Source organism: Gymnodraco acuticeps, unplaced genomic scaffold (genome assembly GCF_902827175.1).
Source record: "Gymnodraco acuticeps unplaced genomic scaffold, fGymAcu1.1, whole genome shotgun sequence".
Lineage (NCBI taxonomy): Eukaryota > Metazoa > Chordata > Actinopteri > Perciformes > Bathydraconidae > Gymnodraco > Gymnodraco acuticeps.
Genome location: NW_022990016.1, coordinates 310,407 through 336,185, shown reverse-complemented (window position 1 = coordinate 336,185; position 25,779 = coordinate 310,407). Strand labels below are relative to the sequence as shown.

The window sequence follows — 25,779 nt, the reverse complement described above, 5'->3', positions numbered from 1 at the left end:
ACGAATCAATAAAGAAATGATTACATGTGTAAGAAACACCACTTTAAGTCGCCAGCTTTATTAAAAACAGGGGAGACCTTGAAGAGAATTGCAAATGATCACCTTCTGACTCGCTGAGATGCGGCAAATATCCCACCCATATCCCTTATCGACTCATACATCATATTAATTGATGGAGGTGAGTGATTCTCCACTCCTCATCTTCTCTGAGTAAGTGACATAATCTAACATGTAGTAATTACCCTCTAATAGCCAGCTCCTGAAATGGATCCTGTGCGGCCGTATAAATTTCATGTTAAATAAAAAAAGAATACACTCATCAAAGTAACAGTTTATCAGCTTACAGAGCAGTTTTTTCTCTTTTAATTAAGAACTTTAGTGCAAGATTACCATAACAGCTTCAAGTGATTTATATATACTATGCTTACATGATGCACACACATACAGAATCAGATAAAGCAGGAGTCCAGTTTTTTTTCATTGAAATTAGCTGTAATGTAAAGTGTGAATGTAAAAAATATCTTCAAATGATATTCCCTTCAAATATTTTGTTGTGTTTCTGGTAGGGTTAGAGCATAGCATCTTCTTAACCAGCTCTCTGCAATAAACAGAATAAGAGTATCTTTCAAAACGTCAAACTTTACCATGGGGTAGAGGGTTAGGTAGAGGACCATTGCCTTGCTTCATTTTAAGCATAGACGGCAACAGAGAAGCAAAAGGTGACATGGTTGGCGTTATCAGAGCCCTCCATCTATTAAAGCTGCCAGTCGGGGTACTTGTGTCAGAGGGACCAGACAACCAAACAGCAGGAAGGAAAAGAGCAAATTCACCAAGAGCAAAATCTATGTTTCCATCATAGGATAAAAAAAGGCCCCGGCCTTTGGAGACAGCACAGAGAGAGCCAGGAGGAACCCTCGAGTCTGCGGCAAGTCACGTGCACTCCAGATTAGCATAGCTAATGAAAGGAGCCTCTCTCAGTGTGTGTTTACACGATACTCGCAAGGCTCGTTCTGAAAAGAAGCCTTTCTCTCGTCCTCGATCACATTCTACTAGGAAACAACGTGCAGTCGATAAACACCGCTCTGCCAATAAATCCCTGGCAAATGCCACAGCTGAAGGATTGGTTCCTCTTTGTTTGGCTAAAAGGCTCTTTAAAAAACGGTTGCTGATAAGCTAGTTTTTCCCAAGTATGCATTTGTAGCTGCGGCAGCAACACTACAGTTGGTGTATGGTTGGTGATGTGTTTGTAAAAAAACGGCCAGAAACACCAAATCCTTGAGATGTCAGTTCAGATTTCATTCAGATTAGAAACCTTGATCTCAATGACCATGATATCCCTTTTTTTTAAATAAAAACATCCAATGCCTATAGCTCTCATACTGTGGCGGAAATGTAACAAGACAAGCATAAAGGAGGGACATGAGGGCATTTTACACACACCAAGGCAAAATAAAGAACGATGGCTGAAGGAAACTGTATGCAGTTCTTCATTGCCACAGTCAAAAAACATCAATGCATCATGTTATTCCCTTCTCTTTCTTTATAATGCCTTAACCCTTATAAGGTCCTGTTAATGTACCGGTAACTGTGCCTGTGAAACACATGCCGTCTTAGGCTTTAACATAGTGATGACAGATTACCTGCATGTTATAATGGGCAAGCATGGGACTGTATCCTAGTATTTACTGTTAAAGCACTAAAGTATATTAGTTTTAGTGAGGTTTTAAGAGTTTTGTGTATAAGTCACACAATTACAATTAGGATTAGTTAATTTGTTGGCATCCAGTTACCAAGTGCACCACATCATTATGAACCCAACATTTTTTTCAAGTCTCCTTTTTTGAGTGTCTCCTTACAGTATATACCCTACTTCCTGTTGAGATGTACACTGTAAGCTGTCCAAAAATAATCCAAAAAGCTCGCATCATTGGGAGCTGCTGATACGAATTGATTTGAGTGGCAGGCTGTGTTTCTCTAGCTGCAGGATGGAGCGCTGCCCCGTCACGGACTGATTACACAGAACAATGCCGGCGACACTCCTCTGTGTCCCACTCATGTCATGCCTTCACAGGCTCAGTGGGCTTTGGGTCCTGCCAGCAATGACATCACTGGCCTGCCACCCTCACACACAGAGAGGCTTTGTGGGCTTCACACGACCCCAAGACACCGTCAAAGCACCTCGACTCCCTTCACCTCTCCCCCTTTACACTCCCTCTTACTTCTCACCAGAAATACGTTTAGAGTAGAGCACAAAAGCATCAAATAAGGACTCAAACCAGAATGTCTTTCCAGAACGCTACTTGTTTATGTAGGGAAATAAAGTATTTACACACATTACATATTAGTCTGTTAACTTGGAGCAGCAGCAGAGTTCTGAGAGAGATGTGGCTAATACAAATGTGCTGTTGCTGAGGGTGCATTTGTTTATCTTATCTGTCGCTCTGCACTAAAATGAGAGCGATGTGCTCAAAGAAACAGCATTGTATTTCTTAATAAATTAACCAACCAATTACTTAGCAAAAAAGTTCCCTTTGATATAAATATAATAATATATGTAGTGCCGAATGCTTGTCACTCAGAAAGACAATGTAAAAGATTATTTTGAGACATGATATTTCATAGTCTTTATGCATTTAAAATTAATTTGATAAAACGTAGGTTATAGCTCACGTGTTTGAGTTGGATAAAATGTTAGCTAATAGGCTAGATAAAACACGTTTTAATAGTAAAAGGTCAACAAGTAACTTAAAGGTCGCTTTGACAAAAAGAGAGCAAACACTCATTTAAAATACCTATTTTTTCCTAAAAAGTCAAGATAGCCTAGCAAACTGAAAGGCTCTAAGAAGTGTTTTTTAATCTATAAAAGACCATTCTTATTCTTATTCTCTTGACAAACTTATCCAGCCTTGTTAGAAGGTATCTGAAATCAACCTTCACCGTTTCCAGGGCAACACGGGAAAAAACGCTATAATGCTGGGCTGCGACTGCTCATTTAAACTAACTCCGTCAAAACAAATTACATACAAAATGTTGGTGAGTATGTAATTATATTATTTTACTGCACGAAAGTAAGAAGTAGGCTAGTAAAGATATATCTTCTCATTGTAATACCACATTCTGTCGTTGCTCGTACAGTTAAATACGGCCAAGCTGTTTTCTCTGAGGCGTCAGGAGCAGGTGTGTTTGAGGAGGCTCACGCAGAGGCATGGCGTGATACCAACGCTTCAGCGAGGCATGAAGCATGCACACATCATCCCATACAGTGGCACACATGCCGTTTGCCTGCTGCTTTTTACCAGAAAATGAGGGGCATGGCCCAGCACTGCCTGCTGTCTCGCCCTGACAAAGGAGCAGAGGAATTTACCGTCTCTTGCCATTGTTATTGGACTGTATCTCCCAGGATAGCCGCACCCCCTCCCTATCTCCCCTTAATGTTTCCAAAATTCAATTATCACCTCACGCATTTTGTTGCTTGCAGACTGCTGTGCTACGTGGTGTGTATCTATGGTGTGTATCTGTGCGCTGTGGCTCTGTGTTCGGTACTTACATTTTATTTGTGTTTATCTCTTACCAGGACACACACATTCACAAATTACAAGCAGCAGCTAAAGCTACAAAATGTCCAGCTCTGTTGCTATAGCATGCAGTAGTTCCATCTTAAAATGGAGAAATAAACCTCCGCCATCTTGGCACAGCGAGCTGTAGATGATTGATCATGATTTGGGGATTTAATCCAATTTGAAAGCAGTCTGCGCTGTGGTCTTCGGTCAAGTTCATCTTCGTAGCATTTACTAGAAAGGGCTCTGTGCCTCGACAGGAATGCAAACGATGATGCTTTATTTGGTTAAAAAAGCATCTAATGTTTTTAATGTAATACATGCATTTACATTAATGCATGTAAAGCTGTAATTTCATAAAGAACTGCTTAAAGAGGCCCTTTTATGCTTTTGGGCTTTTCCTTAGTGGGTCATATGGGTTTTAGTGCATGATAATGGTCTGCAAAGGCTTAAATCCAAAAGTTCCCTCCAGAGGGAGTTTCTGTAACCTAGTGACATCCTTATGTAAGACTTGCGCTTCTATTGGCTGGCACTCAAACACATTGTCCATGATAGGCTAAGGGGCGGGACATCTATCAGCGGTTGACCAATCACAACAGAGCCGGCCAGCTAACCAATCACAGGGTGAAGAGAGGTACTGCAGCACACAGGCAGTATGAGAAAAATAAATACTTTTTTTGAACATTACAAATTAACTGCAAATTAGCATATAATATATTCTCTTTCGTAAAAGCCTGTTAATTCACTATTTAATAGAGTAGTGGAAATGTGCTATCTAAATGGACAAATAAAGTGTTTAAGTATTTAACAATGAATGATGTTCATTGAGATGAGAGTTTGAAAAGAAAATCAAGACGGTTTTTGTTTTAGCCATTTCTGCTGACGTTGTTTGCAAGGTAAAAAAAAAAAGATTGTACAAGATAGTAAACGTTCTCTCTTACACACACACGCACACACAAGACAAGACCAGTAGTGGTTTTTGATCAATATTTCACGAGAAATAACTGCTGCATATTAAATGAGAATGTGGCAGGTGGAAACATTCTCTTTAGCTGCATTTCAGATCATTAACCTAGTGTCATGAGATGAAAAGACGTATATACGGTATGTATACCATCCTCCATTCTAGGAACGCTACATTATGTATGTGCTTGAGCAGTGAGTGACTACAGTACAGAGCAGCCTTTAAAGTTATGCAGTGAGAGACACATAAACTGGTAGTATAGAGCCCGTTCAGCAGAAGAGTCAAACACAGCAATTAAAGCTGAAAGTCAGATTTATACGAAAGTGAAAGCAAGTTTATGTGCAGATGCAACACTCTCACATTCGTTGTTGTTGCCTCTCCATCTGTAGTTTTAACAGTGACAACATCAGATGTGACAACATGCAGAGCGACCAGAAACAAAGACAAGACACACACACACTCGCACACAGTGAGTGAGTCAGAGGTGTTTCTGTGTGTCACTGTGTCAAAGACATTCATGCTGGGATTGCTAGTAAATGGCACAACACACTGCAGCTATGCTTACTGTAGCGTCTACCTGTTCCTTGGTCTGTGCCATGTGTTGCGTGTGTGCGTGTGTGTGTGTGTGTGTGTGTGTGTGTGTGTGTGTGTGTGTGTGTGTGTGTGTGTGTGTGTGTGTGTGTGTATGTGTGTTTGCTCTGCTGTTAGCCAGATGTGTCACAGTGTGAGTTAGGTCCCGTGGGTATGATTCTGCAACAGTATTGTGAATCACTGCCTCACAATAATAATAAAAAACCGAGGTTGGTGGTTGGCTGAGTGAGCATTAGTGAAAACGCATTTGACCGCTTTTGACCATGGGCAGCCCTCGTTAATCTCCAGAGGCCAGCCATAGGTGGTTAGAGTTAACGAGCAAGGTGCGCGGAGCAATGCCCGGACTCAGTCCCAACATGCACCTTTTCACTGAGTGAGATTAATTACCACAGGATTCTGAGCCAATCGGAAACCCTGCTGCTCCTCTAGCGTCGGACGTGGACACACAGAAACTGTACCCGCACTTGAAGAGCACGTTGGAATGCATTAAATGCAACACTGTGTGCATAATTAATTAAAGAGCTTAAAGGCAAACTAAAGCCATTTGCACATTAGAGCAGGGCTGAGGGTTGTTGTAGTAAACAAGTTCAGGCACATACCACCAGCAGTGAAGCTCTTTCCTCCAGTGGTTGTTGATTGCTTTCAGCTTTATCCCCCGTGTGCAGGACCATTGTCAGCTGTCCAGGGATGACTGGCTGCAGAGACACTCTCATGCTCACAGTCAATGCTGCCTTTGATTGAGAGCAGGGGCCGAAACTCTCCTCATCCATTCAGTGCACACACCCCCCTGGGAGCGTCCAACCACCACTAACACGCTAATCAACAACAAAATACTGTCACGATCGCACACACACACACACACACACACACACCCACACACACACACACACACACCCACCCACACACACACACACACACACACACACACACACACACCCACACACACACACACACACACACACACACACACACACACACGTAGGCAGAATTCCCATACATTCATATTTAAAGAAAGTAAACCTTAGTCTTCTAGAATTCAATTATTTTTGACTATCTTCACCTACAGTATACGTTTATATAAACATAAATATGTTTTCCTTTTATGCATCAAGATTACTTGCATTAAGATATTTTTATTTAGGATAAGCTACTAGTCATCTCGTTTTCAAGAGTATTATTTGGTATACTTGTGTGCCAGAATACAGATACATATATTTTTTATAAAAAGGTACAACAGTGATAGTGCTGACTGGTGTATGTACGTTTACAGTATAGCAATTATAATAACAGCACTGTTTTATTGACACACTTAGAGTAAGGCTGTCTTACCTTAAACATATTTAAAGCGAAACTACTGTAAAAGGGTAATATAAAGAGTAAATAAAATGTCTAACAATGTTGAATGTAAGACAGCAAGGTTGATATTTGAAAAGTGAACTTTATGTTTTTCCTTTCTTTTGCATTTGTTAGTTTCCTGGTATAAGTTGGAAAATAAAGAGGTCAAAACCAAGACACTAAGTGGCCTTACAACTTGTTTAAAGGTAAAACAGTTACACATGGTATCGTATTAGTTAACCCTCATACTGTATCTAAACCATTATATAGCAGTACGTAAACCAGATGCAAACATTTATGGGAATATACATTTACATTCCTTTCATCTCTATTCAAAAACACACCACTACAAGCTGCCCTTTTGTACTGATTCATGTAGCCAAGCAACGGAGCCAGAAATGGTTGTACAATTTGCTAAACTGTATCTACTTAGGTCAATACAAATACCACCGAATGGTTATTGATTTGTCTGAATAGATTCTTATTATACCAGCCATAGAACTTAATGCCCTTCATTTGCCAAATTGCAGTTTGATATTGACAGCAGCTATTAGAGGGCGTCCAAGTGTTCAGTGTAATGCCAACACCGTTTTCTAACCATGTCTAAACTGCGGTCTTCTGCAGGGATTGATGGCGTTTCAAATATATTCAAAGTCAGACCTCAGAATTGTTTCCAAAATGTAGTACATCGTATGTGCTCTGATGCATCACATTGCTTCTCTGTCGTGCAACCACACACTTGCTCGCTGCCAGGTTCTGAGATTTGTTTTCAGGATCCTGCAGTGTAACATTGTCTCTTCATGAATATAAAAACTCACTGTCTGTGAGCCTGAGGGGGAAACCTGCAGTTCTGGGGATCCTGTAACTCAACAAAGTGGATCTTAATCACCCTCATCATCTAGGTTGGGTCACAACATATTGTGTCGCTGTCTAGGACAAATGACAGCTGGAATTTCACAAGCTTTTCTCTAACCTTTCCATCTTGGAAAGAGAAAGAAGAATGGGATTGGCTTTCCACACTTGAGATGCCTGACAGACATACAGCTGCTATAAAGGAGCAATGTCACCCCGACGAAGAATCAGCAGCCGCTGTTTACAGTAGAGACGCATTGCCATATGTTGCAGACTGCACACAAACAGGCGCTGCTGAAAAAGTGAAAGGTGGCATGCAGTATATAGCATGAAAATAGCCTATATATTTGATATATTCCTCTCCCATCTCGCCCGCGGCTGTGAAATGTGCTGGATGTGCCTATATTAGCAGTGTGGAGAGGCACTGCGGTCCATCCTCTCAAACTGAAAAGGGTTTCTTAAAACAAAGCTCCCTGAAGACAGGAAATGCTGGCCTGAGCGGTTTTTAGCAGGAATGTGCACTTACACCTTGGTTTCCATGACAGAGTCTACCCTATTGTCTCGAGGAGCCATTGTGATGGAGCCTAAATGAGGCCAATAATGGTCCCCTGCTCGGTCCCCAGAGTCTTGCCTGTTTAAAAATCGATTCCCTGCTTGACTAAGGACAGGCTGGGAATAGAGAGGACCGGAAGAAATGGAGAGGAAAGTCTCGGAAAGAAGGAGGTGGCAGGGGGGATTAGGATAAGATAAGGTTACAAAAGATAATGAAGATATTGAAAGTAAAAAATCCAAGCAGGTGTTTTTGATTATCTTGTGACTAGTTGTGAATCATAACCTGAAGTATAAAAACATTGTATTATGACAATCCTACACAGCATATATATACACTTTGTACACCTATAAACATAGACCTCTCTAGAAACTGTACAGTGAAATATTGTTCTATCCACACAGTAGTCATCTCAATATTTTTTTATGGATGCTCTCAACTTGTTAACTAATACATTTTGGAGAGAAGACATGGAAAAACAATTTGGGACGCTGCCTCGTGTCCCATATCACCTCTCACAATGTTTCCTACAGTGCACATTCAAATGAAACAGTGACTGTAACTTTACGCAGCAAAGCTTTATGATACTTCTGGTGTAACCTGACAACAGTTGAATACAAGTAATGGATAATGGAATACAACTTTTTAAGAGTCCAAGAAACTTCATCAAATTAATTAGAAAAACATCTCAAGTCATACACTGAACCCTGTGGAGATGTGCTTTATTAAACATCATCCATTAACTCAAATCACTTTGAGATGTTATGTCACATTATATTTATGTAAACGACTGCTAAATAAAAAAAAGTTCAATAAGCCTCTGTGTTCATGCCAGAAGCTAAAGCACACATCACAAAAACACAGCATGCAAACTCACCAAAGTGAAAGCAAACCTGTAACCGACTGGCGCTGAGGTGGAAAAGTCTTCTCTTCTACTTTACTGCCTATAAAGACTCTGAGACGCTGTCACTTTTGGCACAGGAAGATATATGGGCTTCATAAGCAACTGGACCAATGTGAGCAACTTGTGGGTGGTGCAGAACAATAGCTACAGCCAACCGAGAACACACACACACACACACACACACACACACACACACACACACACACACACACACACAAAGAGAGCAACGGAAAGTGTGTGGAAGCCCTATTAAACAGATGAGGTCTTATTGAGCGGATGGTATCAGACACTCACTGGGGACTAAGGATTGGTTGAGCGGTGGGGGGGCGGGGGGGTTTACAGGGGGAGGATGGGGAATCAAAGAATGTTTTATTCAACATGTGCTCACCTCCTTATCTGTTGCTCGTATATACGCCTCCCCTTCCACCAAATCTCACTTCAGCTCTGCTGTGTGTGAACTGCACTCCTGAAGCACGTCTCCGTGACCTTCAACCGTCTCCGTGTCTCTGACAATCTCCACTGTTTGTCTTAACCCGGCGCTTGTGTGCACTTCACTGTTTGAAACAATGGGAATCCAAACCTGAACTCAGAGTAAGGTGCCACTGAGGACACAGCTCAACTGCAATAGACAATACACAACTATAGATTTCTTCTTAATAAGCACACATGGTGTACAGGTGATGTAGAACGTATCCCTATAGAAAAGCTCATGTGATATCATTATAAAAGTTGTTTTGTCCGGCAAGACTGATACAGAATACTTGTTTAGGCAACACAACTATTAAATGAAGTTAAGGAAATGAAACTACTCTGAAAAGGTTTCGAAAATGATTGTGGATAATGTTTAAATAACTGAGTAATTACAAACACAAAAACAAGTCAATGTTTGGGTTGAAATAACTTCACAAGTGGCGTTGCCTGTATTTAATTTAAGATACATAACATTGTCAATGAAAACATTGATTTTTGATTTGGGGACTTGAACAGCAGCAATCTGTATAAAGTGCTGTGTTTTTAGAGCAACCCATCCATATAGACTACACCTTTACGCAGACTTAGATCCCCTTTATACTTTGGACATGTTCTTGTTAATAATTGTGTTGATTAGATGCACATTTGAGTGCATTACTTGTTGTACTTATATTATTAACTGTGTATGAGAATAGCCTGACAGGTACAAACATGCAACCAAACAGCAGCATGTGTTAGATTTTCTAAATGCAGCAGCTGTATACATATTGTGAATCATAAGAACAAAGTTCTTAACGTGTTAAATATGCGTTACATCATTCTTAAGGTGTTGTTAAAGTTGATGCAAAGACGCAAGAAAGATATTGGATGGATAGTTTCTTTGTTCATTCCTAGACACACACACACACACCCACTCAGTATCATTGATTGTTCTCTGTCCATTGCTGTATCCATTCTACAATGCAGCTGCTGTGGGTCTTGGGGAGGGGAAAAGGCCCTGCGGGGAGCAGTCCAGTTATCTCAGATGGAATCTTATTAAAGGCTTTATGTGAATAGAAACAGAACTGTAAGAAAGTGAAACTGTGTGTGTGTGTGTGTGTGTGTGTGTGTGTGTGTGTGTGTGTGTGTGTGTGTGTGTGTGTGTGTGTGTGTGTGTGTGTGTGTGTGTGTGTGTGTGTGTGTGTGTGTGTGTGTGTGTGTGTGTGTGTGTGTGTGTGTGTGTGTGTGCGTGTGTATCTCCCAGGGTTATCCAATGATTTGTCAGAGGAATATGGAGGGCTTTGTCGATTGCTAGCCTGGTGTAACAGCCAAGGCTCTTCACAGGCCATGTGTTCAGTATCTTTTCTGTGGCGTATTATAATTAGGTTCATAATACTTCCATATAACTGTCATATGCAAAGAAGGCCAGATAGGAGGAGGCATACTGGAAGACACTGGGTAGGAGTCCAGTCGGCTCACTTTCTCTTTTTTTCTGAAACCCTGCCATGCAGGCTGATCTGCACTGGTGTGTGGACGGAGGGAGAGAAGGAGGAGGAGGAGGAGGAGGAGGAGGAGGAGGAGGAGGAGGAGGAGGAGGAGGAGGAGGAGGAGGAGGAGGAGGAGGAGGAGAGGCAGCAACAGAGAAACAGAGATAGAGAGGGAAAGAGAGGAGGCATGGCAGAGACTGCAGGACTAGGACAAGTGCCAGATCACTGCTGGAGCCAAGAACCGGACTGACTGGGCCTGTGTGTCAAATCAGTGCGTACACACACAAACACACACACACACACACACACACACACACACACACACACACACACACACACACACACACACACACACACACACACACACACACACACACACACACACAGATGTCACTGACCTTCGACAAACGCACTGCAATGTCACAGCTCTAACAAACCGAGACACCACCACTTAGTGACCATCTTGTAAGATCCACCATTACTATGTTTGAACTTAAGAAGCCATTTTTGCTTGTTCATTATGAGTCCAAGAATATCAGAGGACATCTTCTTCTACTGCGACCTCGATCAGACGAGTGTTTAAAGACTTTTGGCTGGGACTCGGAAGCCACTCATTACTGACCGATGCCGCCAATAGCCAATGTGAGTCTACATCAGAGAGGGCTGCTCCACACAGTGCGATGTTTATGGCAGTCCCACCTCCCCAGGGACTCATTGCAGCACAACACAGACCACTGCAGCTGACAAAATAACAGGGCTAGTGTTCTGGCTTTAGGAAACAGTAGGAACACCTCTCGTTCTCTTTGCCTCTTTCTCTTCTCTCTAGCAAATTCCAGCGTGAACTCGACAGTGTTTTTGTCTTCTATGCCTCCGAGCTGGGACCATATAAGTGGATTTCAAAGACATGTAGACAAGCAAAGCGAATTGAGATAATGTCTCTCTTCTCTTTCTGTCTCTTTTTTGTTTTCCAGTTCACTGCAAGATCACGGATTACAATCGTACTGTTGTAAGCAAATCTGTTCTTGACAACATTCTCACAAGTAACTGCAAGCACTGAGGTTTTAAACATCTCATGTCTCGTAGGAATGCTACAACAATAATTCACTTTCCACACCAAATCTAAGAAAAAAAGAAAACGATTAAATTACACCTGTAAATGCAATTTCATCCTGTAAAACAAAGCCATTTCCCCAGACTATTATTGTGTTCATAAATGCGTGTCACACAGAGGACTGCATTTCTATATGTTACATGTATGGAAATGGTTCTTTCTGCATGATGTATGTGCACATGTGCTGCAGTGCTTCATATCTCCTCTCTTATATGTTTGCCCATGGGACATCAGTGAGATTTCACCAGTGCCAATTCAATGTGACAGCTACGAGAATGACTCCATTACATCTGGTGTGCTATACCTGTTAGGGAATAATTTGCCTAGGTATTCAACCTTTGACACAGTTCATCATTTTCTCCTCTCACTGTCTCCTTTCTCATGGCATAGTTCTACGGCCTTGGGTATTGCTGCTATCTCTCTTAAGGAGGGGCAGCTTGGGCGCATTGTTGTTGCCAGTCTATGACAGACCACAAGCCGCCATGAGGTAGTTTACTGTTCAGGGACGAAGGTTCCCTGGCGCGCATTCTTTTCTATGGACGAGAGCTCTAGTTAGATTCAGGGTCCATATTTGTTTAGTCTCACTGATGAAGAATGTTGATTATTACACTCCGAACTAGATAAAACCTCGAGCTACAGAAAGAGTTCTTCAGAATTGGTTGGTGTGTCAACTCGTGACACACCACCTTTCTTGTCAACTCTCCGGCCGTAACTCCAAATAAACCATCAGTGTTTGTCATCAAAGCTCCTGCTCATCCCGTGTCTCCTTCATGAGTCGGTGACTCCCACTGCATTGCTACACAGAAGTTTCCTCCACAATACCCAGAGCTATTTCTGCTCATCTTCTAATAGCAGACCTGATAATGCAGAGAGGGCCTTAACCTGACACATGTTCTCCAAACTGAAAGACCTAATTATATTGCCATTGCCTCCAAAGTGAACGTTGATCTGGTGTCTGCATCAGCCAAACAACGTAGAAGATCACAAACTCTTATCCTATATCTAATAGAACTGCTCGGGTCTTGATAGATTGAGTGGGGAAGTTCATGAGATCTTTCTAGAGGGTTATCAAGAATAACTTTTATCCAATGACCTTTTCCCTCTCTGTCTGTGTCTGTGTATTCTCTTGTTCCGATTAACCCAGCCACATATTTTTTCTTGTTTTGTATCTATATCTACGCCGGGATCCGGAGTCGAGGCAGATCCTCTTGCTGTAGTCCTGTGTCTTGGATCCTCTATCCTGAGTTCTGGATTAAGTCGTGGACTTCGGGTCGTGGCTGAACCTGTCTCTGCGGTCCTGCCTTGGGTCTCGTCATGCTGCTTCCCTGATGGCTTCCATAGGATTGTAGCTGACATCCTCGTGGATTCATCTTCTTATTACAGACACATGCATTTCCTAACATTCGGTTTATATGCTGTACAATGTATTATCTCTTTGATTTACACACGGCATCTGTCACGATCTGTCTTTATGGTGTCTTGTCTTGTCTTGTTTCATGTTTTATGTTGAAAGGTCTTCACTTCCTGTCTTGCCTGTTTCTGTCTGCGTTCACCTGTGTCTTGTTTCTGTGATTAGTCTTGTGTGTATTTAAGTTCTGGTTTTTCTGTCTGTCTTTGTCGGTTCGTCTTTTGTCATGACTTGTTCGTCGGCGAGTGTTCTGTTTTGTCGTTGTTATCACCTAGCCTTGAAATAAAGGAATTGTCACTTTATTCTGCATTTGGGTCCTACCTGCTTCACACACCGTGACAGAACGAACCGACCACAAAATGGACCCAGCAGATGATCCATGGGAGGTTGAATTACAGCATTTAACCTTCTATCTGGCTTGCTGCTTCGATTGGTGGAAGGGAGCGTCCAGTGTTCGGCAGAAGAGGGCCGCTCTGGTAGAGGCGCTCTGGTTGGCAGCAGAGAAACCATGTTTTGTTGAGTTTTTACCTGACTGGATTTTGGACTTCCTTCAAGCATGTGATTCCAGGCATGCTAGCTCCCTGTCTCCCAATTCCCAACCTGGCACCATACGCCTTGGTGGGTTCCGCCTGAAGTCAACCCGTGCTTCTGCCCCAGTTCCTGCTCCTGTCCAGGAGTCGTATTCCAGAACTCGTCAGGCTTATGGAGGTCCACGGAGTATTCAGGAGGCTGCTAAGAGGAGTCGTCGCAAGGCCAGGCTAGCAGCCCGAGCCCCAGCAGCCATGGTTCCGGCTCCAGTACAGGCCCCAACAGCCATGGTTCCGGCTCCAGTGCCGGACCCAGCAGCCATGGTTCTGTGCTCCAGTACCATCCCACATAGCCATGGTACCGTGCTCCAGTACCACCCCACACAGCCATGGATCCGTGTTCCGGTTCCTTGCCCAGCAGCCATGGTTCCGGCTCCAGTGCCGGCCCCAGCAGCCATGTTTCCGGCTCCAAAACCGGCCCACACAGCCATGATCCAGGCTTCAGCTCCGGACCTTACAGCCATGTTTCCGGCTCCAGAACTGCACTAGAGCTGGCCCATACAGCCATGGTTCCGGCCCCAGTTCCAGCCATGATTCTGGCTCAAGTACCGGGCCCAGCAGCCATGGTTCCGACCCCAGTTCCAGCCATGGTTCCGGCTCAAGTACCGGCTCCAGCAGTCATGGTCCCGACTCCAGCACCTCGTCTGCTGCTGGCTCCCCAGCCGACGCCAGCTCCCCGAGTCTTGTCGGCGTACCGGCCGACTCCAGCACCTCGTCTCCTGTTGGCTCTCCAGCCAACACCAGCTCCCCGAGTCTTGTCGGCGTACCGGCCGACTCCAGCACCTCGTCTCCTGCTGGCTCCCCAGCCGACGCCAGCTCCCCGAGTCTTGTTGGCGTACCGGCCGACTCCAGCACCTCGTCTCCTGCTGGCTCCCCAGACGACGCCAGCTCCCCGTGTCCTGTCGGTGTACCGACCGACACAAGTTCCCTCTCAAGTCACCTCTCAGGTCTCCTCTCAAGTCCCTTCTCGAGTCCCCTCTCCAGTTCCCTCTCAGGTCCCCTCTCGAGTCCCTTCTCGAGTCCCTTCTCGAGTCCCCTCTCGAGTCCCCTCTCGAGTCCCCTCTCGAGTCCCCTCTCTAGTCACCTCTCAAGTTCCTACCCGAGTCCCCTCTCGAGTTCCCCCTTGGTTCTCCTCTCGAGTCTCCTCTCGAGTCTCCTCTCGAGTCTCCTCTCGAGTCCCCTCTCGAGTCACGTCTCAAGTCCCTACCCAATGTCCTGGTCCGTTGGAGGTTCCGCTGGGGGTCCTGCCAACTCCATGTCCTGTCCCGTTGGAGGCCCCGTCGACTACTCTCCTGCCGGGGGTCCTGCCAGCTCCTTGTCCTGTCTCGTTGGAGGTCCCGCCGACTACTCTCCTGCCGGCGGTCCTGCCAACCCATTGTCCTGTCCCGTTGGAGGTCCCGCCATCTACTCTCCTGCCGGGGGTCCTGCCAACCCTTTGTCCTGTCTCGTTGGAGGTCCCGCCGTCTACTCTCCTGCTGGGGGTCCTGCCAACCCTTTGTCCTGTTGCCGTTGGAGGCCCCGCGACTACTCTCCTGCCGGGGGTCCTGCCAACCCTTTGTCCTGTGCCATTGGAGGCCCCGCCGACTACTCTCCTGCCGGGGGTCCTGCCAACCCTTTGTCCTTGTGCCATTGGGAGGCCCCGCCGACTACTCTCCTGCCGGGGGTCCTACCAACCCCTTGTCCTGTTCCGTTGGAGGCCCCGCCATCCTCTGTCTCACCGGGGGTCCTGCCAATCCCGTGTCCTGGTCCTCTTCCGTGGGGGATCCTGCAGAGGCCTGTCCCACCAGCTCCGGTTCCTGTCCGGCCGACACCGGGTCCTGCCCGGCCTCCGGCGCTGGCCCGTCAGCGCCTTCCTGCCCGGCCTCCGGAGCTCTCTGGTCTTCGCCCTTGAGCCCGGCCCCGTGAGAGCCGCGGTCTTCGCCCTCGATCCCGGCCCTCTGTGAGCCGTGGTCTTCGCCCTCGAGCCCGGCCCTCTGTGAGCCGTGGTCTTCGCCCGCGATCCCGGCCCCCTGACTCTTCCTGTCGCTGCCCTCGTCCTCGAGCCCGGCCCCCTGACTCTTCCTGCCGCTGCCTTCGCCCTCATGCTCGGCCACCCGAGTCCCCCACCTTAGACTCTGCCTTGCCCCCGGGCCGTCCGCCCGAATCCCCTTTTTTGAACTCTGCCTTGCCCCCGGGCCGTCCGCCCGAGATCCCTTCCTGGTCCTCTGCTGTGCCTCTGGGCGGTCAGCTCAGTCCCGTCCTCCTGACCCCCTCCACCCACCCTGGTGGCCTAGTGATACGTCCCTCCTCCGGACCCCCTCCACCCACCCTGCTTGAGGTTTTGGACTTTTGTGGGGTTTTTTTGGAACGTCTGGGATCCGTCCCTTGAGGGGGGGGGTACTGTCACGATCTGTCTTTATGGTGTCTTGTCTTGTTTCATGTTTTATGTTGAAAGGTCTTCACTTCCTGTCTTGCCTGTTTCTGTCTGCGTTGTGTCTTGTTTAAATCTGTCTGTGGTTCCCGGTCGTTAGTTTCCCTGGTGTGTCTGATTACCCGATTGTGTTCACCTGGTGTCCCTTTGTTTTCTCCTCCCTCCTCACCTGTGTCTTGTTTCTGTGATTAGTCTTGTGTGTATTTAAGTTCTGGTTTTTCTGTCTGTCTTTGTCGGTTCGTCTTTTGTCATGACTTGTTCGTCGGTGAGTGTTCTGTTTTGTCGTTGTTATCACTTAGCCTTGAAATAAAGGAATTGTCACTTTATTCTGCATTTGGGTCCTACCTGCTTCACACACCGTGACAGCATCTATTGCACGTCTGTCCGTCCTGGGAGAGGGATCCCTCCTCTGTTGCTCTCCCTGAGGTTTCTCCCATGTTTTTCCTTTAAACTGTGGGTTTTCTCTGGAAGTTTTTCCTTGGACGATGTGAGGGTCTAAGGACAGAGGGTGTCGTTTTTCTCATACTGATATTCTAAACAATCTGTGCTGTTGTATTTGCTGTAAAGTGTCTCTACTGTAGGCTATTTTTATTATATGTACAGCACTTTGGCTCGACCAGAAATCGTTTATAAATGTGCTATATAAATAAAACTTGATTTGATTTACAAATGACAGGTACATTATTCACACAAGCTTTTCTAATGTTCCTCTTCTACGAAAAAGGTTTGGTAAGGATTATGCAAAGAAAAGTGCTTGGTTAAGATAAGGGGATGATTGCAATCCAGGTTGTTTAAAATTAACCTAAAGTAGTGGTAACAGGAAGTCCTCATCACTTTTAAAGGTCCCCTATTATACTGTTTTTCATCAATATATTATAGGTCTCAGATACAAGACATGTCTCTGAAGTGTTTGGCTCCAAACACCAAACAGATCATTGCAGCATTACCCATAATCCCCTCTGTTTCAGCCCTGTTTCAAAAGTGCTGATTCTCTGTCTGTTACTTTAGATGAAAATAAGGAGCCCTTCCCCACGCCCCTCTGACAGATATCTGGTTAAAAATAACACAATGGTGCTCTAGGAGGAGATTCAGGTGATAAGGGGGGGGGGGGGTTACCTTGGTTGGTGATTGGCTAATGGTTACACAAGCCAAAACATCGTTATGACATCATAAAGTGGCCAAAATCTGATCAGTTCATTTTCAGACAGGTTTTTATTTAAATGGATCAGGACAAAAAGAGAGAGAATCTTTTTTCCTGAAACTTTCAGAATCTCTTTACGCAGAGGGGACACGTGGTGATGTAGAAAAGACATGAACAAGTGGATCTTGCATTATAGATTACCTTTAAGAGGCCCTATCATGCGTTCTTGTAAGATGTTAGGGAGTTTTTCTGTTCCTTGCTAGAGCACCAGCATTATGATAAATACATTTTAAATACATAACGGACATCATTGCTTACACTAAGGAGCTGAAGACACAAACTAACTGAAAAAATGTCAGTAGTTTGCAGAATATATTTTATTTTTGTATTGTATTGTCATGTTTGGATCAAAAGTCATTCAAATAAAAAAACGAATTACATTGCTGCTGCCCATGCAGTCCAAAACAACTCATATAACAGTGTTCTGATCTGACGCAACTGTGGTGAAGGTTTGGTTTGGGGTAAGGACAAAAGATATTGGTTGAAAAAATAAATAAGCATGATGGACTTTTGTTGTCATGGTTACAATAATTACAGCAAGGAACGATCGTAATCATCAAAAGGAACCAACGCTGACAAGAAAACATGTCAAAATTACCTTTCGTGACCAATCCATCCACCCTGACCTCCTTCTATTCACTGTATTCCTCCTGCCCCACACAGACATGAGTCATGATAACAATGGCCATAAGAGTGCCAACCTCCTATCCATCCCCACCCGCACCAATCATCACCGGACCTGGGGGGACAGAGCCTTCTCCGTCGCTGCCCCCTCCCTCTGGAACTCACTCCCACAACCCATCAGAGACTGCACTGACCTCACCACCTTCAAAACACTTACAAAAACTCACCTCTTTAATCTGGTGTGATTGTTTTTGTATTATTAGACTTTAACTATATATTTATTTGTTGTTCCTTCCTTTTCTTTTCTCTTCACTATATCTGTAAAGCGTCTTTGAGCACCTGTAAAAGCGCTAACAAATTAAATCTATTATTATTATTATTATTAAGAGTGCTTCATCACTTGTTTCCATATGTGGACATTTGATAAAAGACGTATTTATTGGGAGGACAGTCTTGTTTTGGATACTGTGAGAATGAAGAATAAAATGAACCCTCCGGCAATATAAAAGTGAGGTGCTTACATGCATGTTTACATTCATTGATCGAAATATATAATTGCAGTCCAGCCTCGATAAATATTCCCTTAAACATATGTGATACTGATTCTGTATTGTTTGGAGAAAAGGGATTTAAAGACAGTGACGCTAATACCATCTCAGTATGCTTCGACAGCAAAATAAATAAATACTTAAATGACTTTGTACTCTTATTATATCCTTGTCGTTCCTCTTCCCTCATTGATTTAGATACTGAGGCCATTTTGCATGAAAGCTCTGCATAAATGTCTTAACACAAAGTTTCACACAGTGGTAAGTGAAGAAAACACACCACTTCAGTCCAGCTACCTTCAGGGGGCTGAATCAAAAGCCCAACCCCTTTATATGTGAACTTGAAAAGCCTGATTATGTTTACCACATTGGCAGCTGTCCAAGTACAAGTAAAAAGAGAAGCTACGTTTACCAAAGTAAATGTTTCAGGTGGGAACTTGCAGAGAGCCAGAAATTAGAGTATGGAAGAAGAATGGTAAAAACAAAGAAACCACCTGTGGCTGCAGTTGTTTAATCATCACTCCTCAATAGTCTATGTGTATATTAGTTTTAGGGGGCAATGAGGCCCAAGCCTGGGTGCCAAACTCAAACAATGTGCTACTGTTAATAAACATTTCCAATGTGAGTTGTGTGACTGAAAATGAAGTTATATCAGTACGTACATGAGTATATTTACACTAGAGCTGTATCACAATCTCATCAGGCAGTTTTTAAGGTATCAGCTAATATCATAAAATGGACCAAAGAATCAATATAATATTGGCATTTACACACACAAATAAAACCTTATATTCTAATATTAGGTTTGACTGCAGCAATCAGCATTAATATATAAAGCTAATCTGACAATATTAGTACATGTATTAAATGTCCTTATTCTAATTGAAGTGACACTAATATAAAACCCTTCATGTTTAAATATAATAATCACTTTCAAATTGATCTTGCAGATCCCACCAGAGCGATGCTCACTTTTCTGTCTGTGAGCTGCTACTGAGTGGGAATCAAACAGCATGATGTTCCAAAGAAGGCTGAACAATTTGGTCTGTTTTATCTCTATGACCTAAGAAAGGTCAACAGTGGTTGAGGTCATTATTCCATCATTGCCCAATCTATAGGCAATTATCTGTGTGTGATGTGGGGCTAATTGTTTTACGCAGCTGGCTACCATATATATATATATATATATATATATATATATATATATACACATTTTCTAAAGCATGGAGGGGAAATGAAATGACGAACAGCCCGACAAAAGACTGCCAAAAAGGATCAGAGGGCCCTGCGACACATTTAATTTATAGCTCATGATTCACAGGGATTTGAACAAGACATCCTAGAAAAGATTTCAGACAGTCTGCTGCGATAGCTGTGTGACAAGAACTGAAATGTGTTATTTTGTTTGCCTCACCTTCAACCCATCCCCAAATCATCCCACAAATGATAAACTGTTTTGACAGTCGGACAAATCTAAATCATATAAGTGCTTCTAGGCGCTGTATCATCGCAGGGCTCAGCTTTCATCGAGACCTATAAGCGGCAATGCCTTGAGACTACAACATCGGAGGTCTTCAAACCAGCATCTAAATGCCGTCGTCCTAATTTGTGAGATGGAAACCAGATTTATTGCACACGTTTGGTTATTTTGAAGGGCAGTCAATCAAGCAGTATTTTCTCTGCGCAGTTTATTGTTTCTTTATTGTCAATCAATGTGACAAGGAGGAGATGGTCTTTTAAAACATGACCCTCCTCCCAATATCCATTCCGATAGTTCAGTGATGAAAACAATGTGCATGAGGGGGTGTGTGTATGTGTGTGTGTGTGTATGTGTATGTGTGTGTGTGTGTGTGTGTGTGTGTGTGTGTGTGTGTGTGTGTGTGTGTGTGTGTGTGTGTGTGTGTGTGTGTGTGCGTGTGTGCGTGTGTGTGTGTGTGTGTGTGCGTGTGTGTATCTATGCCGGCGGTGGGTGAATTAATGAATTAGCTCTCAACCGCAACCTATCCTCAACCTTTTTCTGCAACAGGGAAACAAATCACTGACCTGTCCTCTGCTGTGATGCGAGGGGCTTCATCAGATGACAGGCAGTCTAAAAGCGTCTAATCCCAGACACTACTGTGTATTCTACATGTTATTAATGTGTGACTGCCTGCGTCTGTGCATAATTGAACATTTTGAACCCTTGAGCCAATATTCCTCAAATGAATCCTCAGCACCCACATCAAAATGATTATTTCTAAACAAACCGTGTTTAATCGACTGCGTGCCTCCGCGGCACTCTCCATCTGGAGGATGCTGTGTGACAGCTTCCCTTAAATTACAAATATCAATCCGCCACAGTGGGAGCTCAGCTGCCAGTGGCCTCATGGGGGTCCACGTCAAAGCAACCAGCCTTCAAAACAAAGCCATCAAAACGCTGTTCTCGCAAGACGCTTTGTTGTGACTCAACCGCGATCGTAACCCAATAACTGTTCAACTGAAATGACCAAATACAACAGCAAGGGCTTGTGACTCCTGATTATACAGCTAACCTGAGTTGGATTCAGTAAGGAATCTGAACTGAAGTTGGCCCGGTGTGTGTGGCTCTGTAGCTCCATCCTCTCCCATCCTCTACCTCCCCTCTCCTCTCCCTCTCTCTCCTCCCTCTCCCTCTCCCTTTCCTCCCTCTCCCTCTCCCTCTCCCTCTCCCTCTCCCTCTCCCTCTCCCTCATCCCTCTCCCTGGCAGGGACGGACAGACGCCAGCACCAAGGGCTCCCAATCTGCTGTGTGATCAGCGGTATTCTCCCTAACCGTGTTTCCCCTTCTCATCTCCGGCTGTCTGCCTGCAACAACACCACCACTTACACTCCATCCACCCGCTTATTGATACACTTCACCGCAGGATCGCCTTCGAGTGCTCCTTGGGAAGGCAATGGGTCTGCGGGGCAGTCTGATTCAATCAACGTTAGGAGAAAACACATATCATTCATCACCAACACAGGATCAGTGCAGGGTGACTCTCTAACAGCGCTTCCTTCCAACAAGATGACCGCTTACACACAAACAGTTTGCCTTGCTGTGGTCCCACTGGGTACTGAGCAGCTTAGTGACACTGATAGGGTTATCATGGTCTCATGCAAGGATGTTTAAATACACATTGGATCAGGAACATACATTAATCGTAAGCAAAAGTAAATCAGGCAACTATTAGGGGCATATTAGATGTCATGGCTATCCCAGGGCTCATTGATTTGAACTCAGGCTCTATATTCGTCCACCAACATTGCCAATGGCGGGCATTATGTGCACCCTGTGCATTTTAACAGGCACGATTGGGTGTTTAGCCCATGGAATATAAACTGCAGCGGGAGAAATGCCTTTTCAGGCACGATCATCAGTATTTCTGATTTGGAGTCTCAATGGCACTTTACTCTAAAGCATATTTATAAAATATTACAGCGAGGATGAAATGTGGGCTTTTTATTGCCACGAATCTGATGGCAGAGGGAGAGACAGAAGCCCTGAATTGAAGCAAAATACTGACAAACCTCAACACTGCCATTAAAGGCTTTGTATCTGCTCTTATTTTAGTATATATATATATATATATATATATATAAATAAATAAAAGACATGTTCTGTACATTTTACACAAAGGTAAATGTATTCTCTGACTGCTTATGCCTTACCTATAACCCACATGGAATACTGAGAAGACTCGGTTCCTTTCAGATAAATATGACATAACTAAACAGACAGAGCAGGTCCTCAAGTTATTACAGACCTGCATGTCATATTGTTAAGAGTCCTTTTCTATAGGGTTGATGGGTTTCAATTTTTTTTTTTAACTATTTGTGCATTGGACAAGCACCACTTCATGATGATCAGCTAATGGATTTCAACATCACTCCGTATGATGCCATTTAAAGCCAACATTGTAATGCAGGGCCAAAACTGAAGAAAACATAGGGCACAGGATGTATGTGTGTCATTATGCCAAGAGCAGTGCAACAATGGGCCCTCATGTAAATCCAAATGGCTAACTTCTTTAGTTTTGAATTGAAACAAACAGTATACTATGTATCAAGTAAATAGGCATAATGTGCATGTTGGTATAATGAAATCCATTATTAGACAAAAGTGACAAGACAGCATAGCTGGCCTGATTCTCAAAGTCTTTTTTCAAATGTATTCCACATGGTCGGAGCTCATTACACAGACGTAATGGTTCCCTATGAATGCACAATTTGTTTACTTGTGACACACACACAAAATGGCTTAAATGCTTGGAGCTCAGTGGCTGCTCAAATATTTAAACAGAAATAATGTAAGAGAAGCCAAAGAGAATTAACTGCAGCACTGAACATTTCAACTTACAAAATCAGCCCCGAGTTGAACAAAGGAGCTGTCTGTTTCAGGACCACGGACAGTTCCTGTCATCTTCCCAGAGATGAGGCGCTGCTGGCAGCTGTGACGGCCTGCCACTTTGAAACATCGCACAGACGTGACTTTAGGAATTCATTAATGCAGAAAGAAGATGACATCTAAGATCCACGGGGACACTGAGACATCTTCATGACTTTCTAATGTTTAACAACGTGCATTGGAAATGAGGCTCACCTCCAACTGGCCTCTGGCACAAAGTCTAGCAGCATTGAAAGAATAAAACACTTGACAAACGAGAAAAGGACTGTCTGCACATATTACCATCATAAAAGACCAACCTTGGTGTTTTCACAAAATACAGTTCAGCAGAAAAACAGCTACAGCAATGGTTACATTTAAATGTGTTCAAAAGAAACCTAAATACTCATGAGTGTGAGAGAAAGCGAGAGGGTATAGGCTCTCACTGACAGCACATGTTTAAGATGAGCCCATCAGCCACTGACCGAGAGACCACCAACAATCTCTCCTCAAAACGACTTGTAGCAGCGCCGAGTAAACATGACTTGACATTTAAAAAAGCAAACAAAAAAATGGAACCCTATATTTCCGGAGGGTTGCCAATAAGAATCAAAAGTGGTCATCAATCGTCACTCAGACCCCTGCGTCATGCGTCGGTTTCCGCGCGGTTCCACCAAGGGAGCGCGCTGTTTGTCCTCATGGGAAACTTGTACAGTAGGATGTACAGAATGCACGTGGATGAAGCATACAGCTGTCATGCCGGAGTCATAGATAAGCGTGTGTTGGGGCGATAACTAAATTGGAAGCGTGTGCGCGAGTTTTGGCATGCCAATGTAGCCCGTGTGTCGAATTTGGACTCTGCAACAAATGACGCACGCTCTCACACACGATCGATCACTGGAAGTGTGTGTGTGGGGGGAGTGTGTGCGTGCGTGCACGTGAGGGACAGAGAGAGAGAGAGAGAGAGAGAGAGAGAGAGAATGATAAGTTATTTTCTGGCGCAACCATTACAAATAAACTTGGGTCTATGTTTTTGTTGAACCGCTGCCCTAAGTGAAACCAGCACCAGATATCCTCCGTATAAAACACACGACAGTGAATATAATAAGGCTTATGGGGAGACTGGCTTCAGGGAAAGCTGCCTCGTCGTTTACACCTTTATCTAAATCCTCTCTTTAGTGAGCTCCAGTGAGCCCGGCGGGCCGGTGTGTGAGACTGCACTGCAGAGGGCTCCTCCGGCATCGCCATCACTGAGCTCATGAGCAAACATGCGGTATCGTGAGCCAAATATACAAAACAGGGGCTCTCAGTTCAAGGAAGAGAGGCTCTGAGATCCCCTCTCACACTGCGACACATACCATTAGTTTAATTATGCATCTCCGGCTTTCTGAATGTTGTTGGCTATAATGATTCCTTGTTTTTCTCATTGATGCAACAGTGAACTTCTTCTTCTTACAGCGTTAGACTGGCTCACAGCCTTTTTAAACATTTTTAACAATATCACATCTCCAGCATCGTGATTTACCCCTAAAATAACAACTGCTCAACAACAAGCAGAGTCACAGGCTGTTAATACATTGCCGCAATAATCAAAGGAGCCTACCTACTAAATTGAGGTTGGGGAACTTTATGAAATACTCGGAAAAACTGGGTTTTGTCGGCAAGCCAAGAGAAAAAACTGGCCTACCTTGAACTCGATTCCAAAATGAAACGACAGTCAGTCAGTGGGGAAGGCTTTGGACATCACAACTCCAGATCAAAAGAGAAAACACGTTTCCATAAAATGGGTACAAGCCAGTGATAGTCTGTGTTTCGGCGAGGTCACCCATTCAGCCAGTCGTCCGGTTTAAATCCAAGCAGAATAATGGAGATCTTGTCTCTGTCCTTTGGGGAAGAAGTGCGCCAAGCGCTCTCCTACACAGATGTGACTTTGCGCGCTTGAAATAAAACCGATGATGGGTAGCAATGAGATAAAAGAATACTACTACAACCAATAAACAAATGTATACCAAAACGAGTGGGAGCGAAGCATGCCAAATGATCACCCCCGTCCAAAAGCTGACAGCTGACTTTTACGCAAATCGTGCTCAATTACTAATCCTCTACTGGGTGCTTCGCCATCCCAGACGCACTGGTCGGTTGCGATCCCCACTCAGCAGCGCCGCGGTGGAGATGGGAAAAATAAATGTATGGATATAATGGCCAGATCCGATGGGGGTTTTCCTCCACAGCTCCGCTCTTCAGTTGCAATGCACACGACGAGAAGGATCTCTCCCCGGTCCTAGTGCACCACACACCGGTCCCCGCTGGCTCTAACACACGCGGCGACTGCACCTGCACTCTGTCATTTTCATCGATTTAAACAGTGAAATGGATGAGGGGAAAATAAATTCCAGCAGACACCTATAACTCAACTCAAAGCTACAACGCTGAACAGAACGGGATGTGCGGAAAGGATCTTCACTTGTTGGAGGAGGGAGAGGGAAATGGTGGGAGCAACAGAAGGAGAGGGAATAGATTGAAATTGAATAACAAATACAGTCAGTCCCAAATGCTGCTGATGTTTCAGTTTAGTGAGAGGGGATATCTAAACAATAAAGTGTGACTTCCAAGTCTTATTCAGGTTAAATGTCCTTGCAAATTAAATGACTCAAGAGGGGATGAGGTCTTATTAAATAGCATCTTCCTTTGTAGATGAATAGTATTCATAAAGCAAAACACAGAGGTGGTTGACATTATGAGCAATATGGGAACCAAGCAGGTGCAATATGTGACTCATGCAGTTAAAAAGTGATCAAAGGTTGTTTGTGGTGTTT

General features: G+C 44.1%; 1 protein-coding gene across 1 annotated transcript in view; it reads right to left on the bottom strand.

The window, feature by feature from the left end:
• The window catches only part of il1rapl1a (interleukin 1 receptor accessory protein-like 1a), a 199,399-nt gene extending 174,055 nt beyond the window's left edge, over positions 1–25,344 (bottom strand). Inside the window, 1 exon segment of the mRNA XM_034213792.1 lies at positions 24,651–25,344. The gene's annotated coding sequence lies outside the window, so the exon portion shown is untranslated.
• Positions 25,345–25,779: the final 435 nt, after the last annotated feature.